The sequence below is a fragment of the Melanaphis sacchari genome, unplaced genomic scaffold, assembly GCF_002803265.2.
Source record: "Melanaphis sacchari strain LSU unplaced genomic scaffold, SCAv2.0 Contig405_pilon_pilon, whole genome shotgun sequence".
Lineage (NCBI taxonomy): Eukaryota > Metazoa > Arthropoda > Insecta > Hemiptera > Aphididae > Melanaphis > Melanaphis sacchari.
Window position 1 is genome coordinate 4,052 of NW_020271259.1, and position 12,814 is coordinate 16,865.

Sequence of the window (12,814 nt, forward strand, 5' to 3'; positions counted from 1 at the left end):
ATTAAAATTGTATTATTTATTAGATACACATCATTTCAATGATATTTTTATATCTTTTATTAATTTAAGTTTATTTTAAAACAATTTAAGCTAATTTAATTAAAATATTTAAAAAATAAAAAAAAAAAATGAGAAATTTATTTACGTTAAAAGTATGCACAAAGAGTTCTATTTTTTATCATTATTCATTTAATTTTCATATTTATTTTGCTCGTATCAAGTCAGACATGACTATGTTCTTAAATTAATTTTGTATGCAACTGACAGTAGGCTATAATTTTTTGAAATAAATAATGATAATAATTTGATGTACATTTTTATGTATCAACAAAATATTTTGGAAAGTTTTTACACGTCAAAAACATAAATAATTAGTAAAAACATTTTTTAAACAATAAATATGTATATGTATATATATACTATACTATATAGTTATCCATCTATTCATCATAACAAGAAGACGTGAAATTATATAGTAACGCACATTTTTATCTATACCATAAAACTGGATAAATAGAACAGTAAATGTAAATAGAAACAATTTTGGAAAAGTTAAGATTTTTACTAGTCCACTACATTATATAAATTAATTTTATCAATATGAAATATTTACTGAATTTTTACAGCAAGTCCTGTTTCTTACTTATTAAATAATTTATTTTCTTAATAACTCTATAGCATAGCGAAATTTCATACTTTAGCGTCACTGTTAATTTTGTGTAAAAATATTTTCATTGAATTTTATGCACACAAAGGGAGCGATTTATTTCTTATAGGTGGTATGTTCCCTTTATTTCTGTATCAAACCACACAAGAACCGGATAGATTCAGGATGCGTGCACATTTATTTCACCCATTTTCCTACTGTAATCCGGAGTTTCGTTGGCCCGTAAAAGCAGATCCGTTACCGGTCAAAAAATATACACACGCTTTGTTTTACTCACATATTTTCCATCTCACAGTCTCAGGGGTATAATATTATACAAACTATAAACAATATATATGTATCTAATAGCTCATATCTATGGGTTCTTGTTTTTATTATTACTCGAAATTGTTATCTCCCCTCCCCTCGGATTCTCCTCGTAGTTGAATGCGGTAAAAGTTCTTTCCGGTGAGAAGTTGAGGAAAAAACCGCCAATTAAAAATGCATCAATTCTGCTGCACATAAAACATATATTTTTCTAAACATTAGGTTCTCGTTAATTTCAAAACTAAATGAAACCACAAAAAATTAAATCTAAACGGGAAAAAATATTAATGCTTCATTTTTTAAAAATAAATTACAAACAAATTTCAATTTGATATAATATTATAGAAATAATATAGATAATAATAGCTCTCAGTATCATTTCATTATTATTGTTATTAACAAAATTATATTGGAAGTGTTATAAATATATACTTCAAAAGTGTATATGTTTAATTCTCAACTTAAAGTAAAAAAAAAATAACAAATAACTTATATCTTGGTATATTTTCAGTCCTGCTCTCAGTTAAATAATTACTATTATTTGTGAATTAAAAACTGTGTTTAACTATACTATAATGATTTTAATGTAGTTTTAACGCATATATCTTTCCAACCTAATGTGTATAAGATAACATTTATCCAAGATAAATATCAAAAATTATATTTTTCATATTGCCTATAGAAATCTATTACATCTGTGAATATACATCCACATCATAAATAATAATTATAAGCTGCAGTATTTCACCAACTATTCAAAACTACACTGGATGACATTTCTTTAAAAATTTTTATTAGTTTTCACTGTTGATAGTTTTTATTTTTAATTAAATAAACTAATTAAATAATTTAAAAATAAACTCTTTAGAAATAATAATTAAATTTTAACATCAATCGATAGATGAAACTGATTATAACTTCTAAAGTAGTATAGCACATTTTATTTTTTAATGCGATGACTTATCAACATTTTAAAATTTAATATTACATACCCTGCAGTAATATAAATGAAGAGATACGAGTGGTTAATATTCGGTTTGCGTAACTTTTTCCGTTTTTTGTAGTTATTGTATTTCATACTTTTCTGGAAATGGTAAAACAATTATTCTGAACGTGATTTCTATAAAGTATATAATATCAAATATCTATAATATAAAATATATAACTTTAATCCGTATGAAACTTTTTGAAAATGTCTTGTCTTCTTCATCCAGAAAAAAAAAACGATGATATACAAAATTAAAAATAATTACTACACCGTTCTTACTTAATCACTCCTATTACAACCTAAAAATACCTAAAATGATTTCCTACATTTCTTTTTAATCAATAATTAAAGAAAATATTAATCTCTTAGTATGCAATAACTATAATATTATAATATTCACAAAATGAACACTACAAAAAGTAATTTATGTAGATCAAAACAAAGAAAATGTTTTGAATACAAAAATTACAATATACTCATGGCATTGTTCAATAAAATGTATAAATTCGACAAAAATTATAAATAAATGATTTGAATAATTTTTGTAATATACCAATAGTATCAATAAATTACAACAATCTGAGTTTACTTTAGAAAATTGCTTAATAATCCCTTTGAGATTTAATCAAATTTCTGGTATATTTCATGATATTTAATGTTCAATAAAAACAATACATTTTTATTCTTCTGAAATGTTATTTTTGAATAAATTATCAACTTTCTATAAATATTTTGTAATTCGGTCTTATTTTCATCGGGCATAACCAATTTTTATCATTTATCTATTTATTACAAGTACATTTTCAAACTCTAAAATTCAAATAGTATATAATATAAATTAATAAAAATTAATAGATTGACTAAAAAATGTACATAAATTGAATTAAAAAATATACATTAATTTAGTATATTTTAATAGTTTATTATAATAATAATATAATATCTTTATATACAAATATATTCAATTTATCTATTTCATTTTTATTAAAATAAAAACATTAATACATCTATTTGTATGCTTAGACAATATTATAAGTATAATATGCATAGATTTTTAAAACAACATTTTCTTTTCATAGTACTGCAAAACTTTTGTTCTGAAAAATTCTTCAACACTGCCTACTTTTAAAATATTTTCTTGTTCCAACGTTATCTTACTTCTTTTGCCATTACAAAGGTTCTTAAAGTTTTTCTGAACAGACTGTTGTTTGTTAAAAACTTCAGCTAATATCTGACAAGTACTATTGACCAAATTCTATTTTATTTATGAAGAGGTTTTTATAGAAATTTCTCAAACAATAATAACAGGTAAATATATCAATTATTGAATAAATTGAGGACAGTTAAAAATTTCTTTTGTTCTTGGAGATTTTGGTTTATTGAAATTCAAAATAAAAAAATATTTAAAAAAAAATTGAATTAGGTACATAAAATAGAAACAATTTTTCTTTATATATATATACATATATTTTTAATAAATTTTCCAAGTACATTTTTTTATTATAAAAATATATATTACGTTAATTGTAATTTAAAGAAAAATATAATACAACAATTAATGGAAAATTAAAGAAGTTTTTAATTCAAATAAAATCACTGTTTAAATAACTTATGTTAACTTTATATTTTAATATTTTTGTTTCAAACCTATGAACTCGAAAACAAAACAATACATACTTGAATAAAAAGTCTATCAATCGAAAAAAAAAATTAATTTCGTTTATTCACGATATCTATAATTTAATATTTATTGCATTAAATCTTAAAAAAAAAAAAAAAATTACAGTTGTCCATACATGATATGTCACTTATAAATATATAACACATACAATTTGATATCATTGATTTTATAATAAGTATACATATTTATTGCGCTTATAAAATAAAAACCTGTATACTATAAGACATAAAAATACTAAATTGGTAATGTTTTGTTCTACTTATTATTTTACACACTTTTTATGTACAATTTTTCAAAGATTATAATTCTATTTTCTATACTCATATTTCCACCTACCAATATTTATGTACAAAATATAACACTACTTTATAGGTCTATCGTAAAATTCAAAACGTAGTTTTAAAAGCTCGTAACTTAAAAAGCCTCCCAGTCCCCATCATATACACACATTTAATACTATCACTAAATATCGGTGGGTACAACCTGTAAAACTGTACTCTGAATACACTACTTAAGTTTAATAAATCTGTGGTTAAAAGCTTTCCAATTTTTACCCATTCTACAGCGTGTACTCAAAAGTATATTATTTCAATGTATGTATTTCATATAACTTTATTATATTAGAAATAGAGTATTTTATAAAATTTACAACATATACAAAAAATACAAAAATACACAATTTTTGATCGGTAATAAACTTATTGTTATTTAGAAACTTTATACTTCACCAAAAACATGAACATGATACTATAGTGATGTATAAAAATAGAAAACTGACCGGCTTTATGTTTTTATGAATTAAAATATAAAATTTTTTAGTTATTTTGAATTCGTTAAAAAGAAAAAAAATATAGACATAAGTAAATTAGATAGATTTTTTTATCATAGTACATAGTATTATATTATACTATAGCAGTATAATAGTTAAAAGTATTAAACACAAACTCAATGGTTTAACTAAAATTTAGCCACATTATATGTTATTCAGTTTCAATAAATTATCAGAATGAATTATATAAAAATAATTAATACTTTTAACAACCATAGAAATACTATTTTATGTATATACATATAAATAAATATAATTAATAAAAAATAAACACATAACTTGCGTATAATCTTTACCGAAAGTATAATATTACATATAATTGACACTTGATTGATTGATATATTTATAGTTTACGGTAACTTCGCAATGTTGACAGAAACAAACACCAAAAAAAAGATATAACATAAAAATTATTTTTTGATTTCTGATAACAACTTAAAAAGGGTTGAATTTAAAAAACAACTGTGGTCTGTTGACAGGTATCTAATTTTAAGGGACTGGTTATTTATTTGTTTTTATTTTCATTGTTTTATTCCTCTCATAACTATATTAATTTATTTCCTACATTTAATATTATACGTTTACATCTTATATTGTAATTTATAACATTATTATTATCTAAAACAGTGGTCGGCAATAGGCGGCCCGCGGGCCAAATCCAGCCCGCGAAGACAAAATAATTGAACCACAAAAAATATATTTTTTTAATAATGCTGGTTTTCCACACATAATATGTATTTTATCTATTTTGTGATGTATTTAGAGATTACGATGGTGTTTATTGTTTATTGCTATTTACAATAATAGTTGCGATAATACAACAATTATTAACTAATATCTGAGTTTTTAGTTTTTACTGGCCCTCAAAATTTTTTTTTTTTTTAATTTTCTGGACCGCCATGGAATTTAATTACCGACCCCTGATCTAAAACATAAGTATTTTAACCGTATAACGCGTCGAATGTGATCTAATGTTCACCATCAATTATAATAATATAAAGATTTTTTTTTTTTTTTTAGTAACATTCCAGAAAAATAATTAAAATCTTGTTTTTTACATGATATTATAATATTATAAGTTGATTTTTACTATAATAACCTTTGTTATTCCTGAGCACCAAATTCTTAAACATGACCTAAATAACATTACAAGTATAAACAAGGTTCATAATTCCAATAACGCTTGCTAAATACAATTTTATCAATTAATATCTTTACAACCCTAAAAATCAAAACACGCTATGTTATTAAAATATTTATTAATAAAATTACACTAAAAATATTTTGAACGATAAAACTAATTTCAAGAATATTTCTGGATTCTAGTATACATATAAATTCTAAGTTCCATTAAAAAGTTTCTATCACAAAGAATTTTTACGCAAAACGTTTTACATTTAATGTAATGGTATAGACAAGTGTATGTTGTTTGAAGAAATACACCAAAAAAACTCTATAAAAGAATTTAATATAATTTTCAAAATAATTTAAAATCATCTAAAATATATAATTATTATAAAATAACATCTACATAACTATTAAAATATTAAAATTGCAGAAAATATCAACTATGATAAATTAGATAATATTCACTATATTTGCTAATCAAGATCTAAATAATTGTTGTTCTTAAATATTATAATTTCAGTTTATAGCTGAAATATAAAATATTTATAACAATAAAATATGTCTATATATATATATATATATAAATATTAAATACCTATTAGTTTCTTTTATCTCTCTATTTGTAGTAAAAAATTTTAACTTTAAAAATCCTATATCTAAATGTTATTATGAATTATTTTATGCTTTAATATATTGTTAAAGTATTATAAGTATACACCGATATAAACAACTAACACTATAATAGTAAATAACGTTTTTATTTAAACTATAATTATATAGTTGTACTTTAATACGTACATACATAATTTTATTTTATTTTCAGAAACCGTACTTAAATACCAGAAATCATAAAAATACTTTTAACTTAATAAACATATTTTGTATCAAATTTCACTCTATTTGAACGCCATTATTTGATTAATTGTTTGCGAAAAATCATAAATATAATAATTATCCACAGATATTAGTTCCAATTTGTTTAAAATAATTTAAAACCCACAGACATAATATTATTTGAAATTCACTTTGTCCCATTTTCATAAAAATATGATTCATGACGGCTTTAAAAATTAAATTTAGTTATTTTTACTGTATATTTATTTATTTTTTTTAACAGCCAGCAGTGCTAGCACACAATTATTTAGTATAATATACATTTTGATAATCGAGAATATTTCTCTGTAATATAACGTAATATGATACTACATAATGGTTGTCGTTATCTATTTGTGTTGTATATCATAAGGGAATAAACATAAATTAAAATATTTTATATTTTAGGCACACGGTTGATAGGAAAATAATGTTATCGAAAAAAATCAAGCTTATTACCAAATTATTATAATTTATTTCTAGGTAGGTATGAATGAATTGATTAAAATCGTGATTCCAAATTAAAACTGACATGCAAATCTATATTCTAGTAGTAACAATAATACAATATTATTTAATGCCCGTTACATTTTCAATGACCATTGTTGGTTTACATATTCACGTATCCGTGTTACGTTTTTATGATAAATTCCAATATCAATAGGGACCGTCAAAGAATAAATTATACCCGATTTTCATTTGGTAAATAATAGGGTAATTTTATTGACCGGAATCGAAATTGAATTTGCACCTAACATCTATAATATATCTCTGCCTACCACGTCCCATTCGATCCGTCCCTGTCAGCATAATAAGTACCGATACCACAGAGCATATTATAACTCGTACATATATTCGATTTATATCCACCTCCGATGTTTCAGTGGAGAAGAAACGTCGGGAAAAATGATTATGTGAATATATAATACGGAAACGTAAGTATTATATAGTATTAGATACATGCGTGCCATATAACGAGTGTGCATATACGTTATGCGTGTACGCGCGATTAAAGACTATATATATATATATATATATATAAATATATATTATATATTGTGTATGACGTCTGTAATACCTACATAGTTAATGACACGGTACATAAAAGGTTGAAATTATTGTTGAATAATTTTATTCGCTGATAAAAGAAATATACGAATTCTACCAATGAAAACCGAACAAAATAAAACACCGGGCAATGTTTATGTATTGAACTACGTATTTATATTTCTATTCTGCTTTATAAAAGCCAGATGTTATTTTTTATGTTTATGTTGTTCCAATATTCGGTTGCCACGTGCTAGGAAAACGGGTGAAGGCTATACCGTATTCCATACGATTATAACACTGTATGATTTACAGGTCTATATAACGGTGGTGGAATAATGTGTTACACATTATGCACAAATGGACAATTTTTAGTCTTTTGCGAATAGCGGTTTAGGGTCAAGGTTTCAGATTGATATTGTGTACATTACATAACGACCTGATGACTGCGTTCCGTTTTTATCACTTTTGTTTTTCACGATGAGTTTAAATTAGTTTTTTCGGAAAATTGGACTGATTAAATTATTAAAACAGCAATATTGTGGAAGATTAAACACGGTTCCAGGGGTAGTATAAATAAACGGCGTAAAGCTTGCTATTTTTGTTATATGAGTAGAAAGTTTATGTTACTTACAACGCAGTTTTGTATTTTGACTTGGCTGTGAGTTTTAATATCAGTTTCATTATCTTGAAATGATTTCTAAGTGCGTGGTTTTTTTTTTTTTTTAATTTTTTCTTTTTTCCTCTTGGCAATAGTTAAATAAATAGCGTTCGAGATTTAAATTTAAGTTATTTGAAAAATTTGCGTCCACTTTTAAACAAAATTACAAAATTTAAATATTCTACGTTATTATAAATTTAATAGAAATAATTAAATAATATGAAGACATATTTTTAAACATTAAAACAGAACGTGGTATCGCATAATAAACTTATTATATATAATATATATATAAATATGTTTTTTTTTTTTTTTGTTTATCAATTGCAAGTTGTAACCATACAATACCTATAACAATAAAATTACTCAAGTAAATTAAGTTTATTAATAATTGTGTTAGTTTTTCTATATAACAACTAATTGATTAAGTAACGAATAAAATGAAACTATAAAACATTTCAATTGTCATATTTGGCGACCAGATTGTTTGTGTTAAATGAATAGTTTTTTATGAGTTACGTATATAAATTATTTTGTGGACCAACATCATAACAATAATGATCATTAACAAATTTTATCTGATCAAATCAATTTTTATTTAAGGATTTTAACTAATAATGAATTGGTGACTCCTCAAAAAAAAAAATAAAAAAATAATATTTTAATTTATTAAAACGTCATATTTTGATAAGCCCTGATCCCATTAATCGTGTAATAAATGTATGTAAATATATATATATTAGACATACATAAATAACAAACTAATAAATCAAACAATTTATTTGATTCTAATTTGAAAATAATTTTGAAACATTAAATAAAATATAATTCAGTATATGTTTGTATCAATTGCATTTTTAAAACTACTTTTTCAACGATAATCTATGTACAAATTATTATACTTGCAAAAAAAAAAAAAATACCACAAATATAATTAAAAACAATTAAATAAACTAAAATAAAGAACCAACATTTAATTTTTTTTTTATTTTAATAGTATTGTATTTTTAAATTCTACATTTTTTTATATAATATTAATTTTATCGCAAAAATAAAATATTACCCTACTTCTCTCGTCCACCATTTAAAACTTGCCAAACACCTGACACTTACAATTTTTCAGTTTAAAATAACGAAAATGTATTAAATGTGAACTTTGTCTGTAAATAATAATTAAATTTAAAAATGTTTAAGTTGATAAATGCTCGTTTATAATATCGTTCCATTTACAGTGAAAATAAATGGCTGTATAGATAAACCAATAAAAACTATAATAACATTACCTATAAAATTATAATTTTTTCCACGCTTTTCTTCTGATAAATACTATTTGAATGTTACAAATTTTTATATTTAGTTATTATTGGAAATAGTCCAGTAGACACATAAAAAGCAAAATATTATACAATTATTATTAACGATGCTTACAAATTTTTAACTATGTGTGCACAAAATGGGCGTGAGGAAATTATTATCGAATTTCATATCAAACTTAAATAACTGCCAAGTTCTTCCAAAACTCTCAATTTTAATGGTGTAGTAATATTTCCACCAAATTATTATTACATTTAACCAGCCATTCAACAAAAGGATAATGCTTACACGCCTCTTTTTTGGTACCCTAGTTTTAAATTAAGTACAGTTTTAGATTCATGCCTATGTTTTTATATTATCTTTCTATAAATAATTATGATAAAAAAAAAAAAAAAAATGAGAATTTGGTGTAGAAACCATTAATGCTTTTTATAAACAAGCCATTAGAAACAAAATTTTATTTTTATTTTTTTTTTAGTGATTAAGTAATTTCCATGAAATACTCTTTTGATAAATAATAGTTAGTTTAAACTCTTACAATATTTTTAACTACTAAATAAATCATATAAAGTCAATTTTAAATTAAAATATTCATTCAATTATATTTATTAAAACAATTCGAAGACAAAATATTTGTTTTCATGAAATATTCACAAAAATAGTATTAGCACGATATTACTGGTTTTTCTTAATAATTCAATTATTAAATTCCTAGTTTAGCATAAAAAAAACAAATGATTTTAATAATTTAATTTTATATCTATAATTAATAAAATACAAAGAAGTTATAAAAATTAAAATTTGATTCAATTTAATACACGTTGTATATAATAATATAACTTATAAAATTAAAAAAAAAAAAAAAAAATGTTGAACTGTAGTCATGTTTTAGTTTATTTTTTTCTCGTGTATAAAATAAATTAAATGAAATTTTACTCATCTAATATGATTTTAAATAATAAAGCTATTGTCTGAATCAGTGTTCGAAATCGAATTCAAAAATTAAATCACCTTTCTTACAACTTTGAAAAATGATATTATTATTACCTAGATATACAAAAAAACATTTCGAAACCTTTGGCATACTAAGACGTATATTTCAACAAACATTGTAATAATAAGAATATCCTTTTTTAAGCTTATTGTAGTTTTTTTGTAACAAACACGTTTCATTTAATTTTAAAAGCATTGGCGCCATATAGTGTCCTCTATCTATCTTTTTATTTTACAACAGACATTGGTTGAATTTTGTTGTAGTTTTCTTGTAGTTTTGTTATTTTTTTTACAAAAAGTGTTATTTATTCACTATTCATCAAGCATCTTTTAATTTCCGTTTTAAAATAATCCATTGTTTTTCATTTATAGTTTTTTTTCTAAAGAATTATTACATTTAAAATACGATCGTGAACATAAAAAAATTGTTTCAAATAATAAAAATAATGTCTTACAAAAAATTTAAATAAATAAAAATTTTAAAAACCAAGTTTCAAATAAAAGTTTCCAAAAATAAGAAAGTTACACTAAAATTATATAAATTGTTAAATATTCATTTTTTTCTTTAATTTTTTAAAATATTATAAGATATTTAAAATGCTATATTTAATTAAAATTTATAAATAAATTTAATTTCAAATTAATTGTCAATATATTTAATATTTACGTTTTGTAGTTTCGTACAGTATTAGGCTATTTTTATAAAAACATATATAGTGACTATTAAATAGAATACTTTATAAGTAGATAAAATAAAAAAAATTGACAAATCTTAAACAATTTATACAAATATAGGTAAATATATAGACATTTTGAAAGATTATATTTTATATTTGAATGTATTAATAGTTTATAAATACTTTGTAATATTTTAATTAGTCATCAATATTTTTAAACATCACCATCTGTTAAATTCACTTGAATTTTTATCCATGGTTGTAAGCTAAATGACCATTTACACAATTAAGTTTAATACAATTACAATAAAATAAGCGTTATAAAAAAAATTATAAACAAATTTATTAAAAAAAAAAACCCAAACTAATTTTTATAAAACACATACATATACGCAACTGGCACGACACCAATTATATCGACTAGAAAAGGATCAATAAATGAACCAAAGACCTATACCAGGCGACCGGTCTGGGTTAATTTATTAATGGCATATAGTGGTCGTGGTGAACATAGAAGAGGAATGGTAGTCGGGTGGTTTTTAAGAGGGGCGGGAGAGGTAATGTCGCCAATGGGAGCGCCGGGTATCGTTAAAGAAAGGGTCCGAAAAATATGTTATACATTTGACACGGAAAAAAAAGCATTAGTAAAAATGTTAAGCTGAGCGTGAACTGGAGTAAAATCTCGTGTATTTATAATTATAATATTATTTTCATCTGCCTGCTCAATTGAAAAAACTGATGCAATTTATGTCTGCGAGCGGTTTTGAGGAGAGGGATGTGATGATAAAAAATTGCGTGGCTGTCAAAAAAGCAGCAGCTATGATAGCATTGGCGGTGGATAGGCGCGTGTAAGTAGAAGTGGATACACGCGGGGACATTTCTCCTACAAACGGACTGTTACTTGAACAACTGCCAACACCCTATTGCCCTCACTAAATAATGGAGGTGGAAATTTTTTGGTTCAGGGAGCTCGCCAATCTCTTCCCGTTTGTGATGTATGTTTTTGTCGTTCACACACCCCCGGAAAGCGGTATTATTGTACAAACGCATCTCTCTAATATGCGTATGTGTATTGTGTAACATGTAGTGGTATAATATATTATACAATTTTATCACATAGCATAGTTAATGGTGGCATTCAAATGTTCGTTAAGAACAACTAGAAATAACATAATATACGATGTATAAAAAGCCAAAAATACAAAAATTATAAATTTTTGAAAACACCCAAAACATTACACATATTATAAAATACCTAGCGCATTAGTTTGATGAAAAATACTCCTTTTTTTTGTTTATTTCGTATATTTTAAAAGACTCTCGTATAATGATATCGTATTCATATAATATGTTATATTTAAGGTACACGTATCTGTCACAAGGAATATTGAAAAAATAAGAGAGTCATATAATAGAAAAACTTAAAAAATCTGGATTTTATTTATAGTATATAATTAAATACTTACCTATTTATAGTATATTTTGCTCATATAATACCAATACATATTAAATGATCACATCAATATATGTATTAAATGAATGTATCAATAATTAATAATACAGTTATTATTGCCTCAGAAAGGTGGTTTATGGAAGTAAATCAAAAATGGCTATTTAGAAATTCAATTTACTAAGAATTATAATTTTACT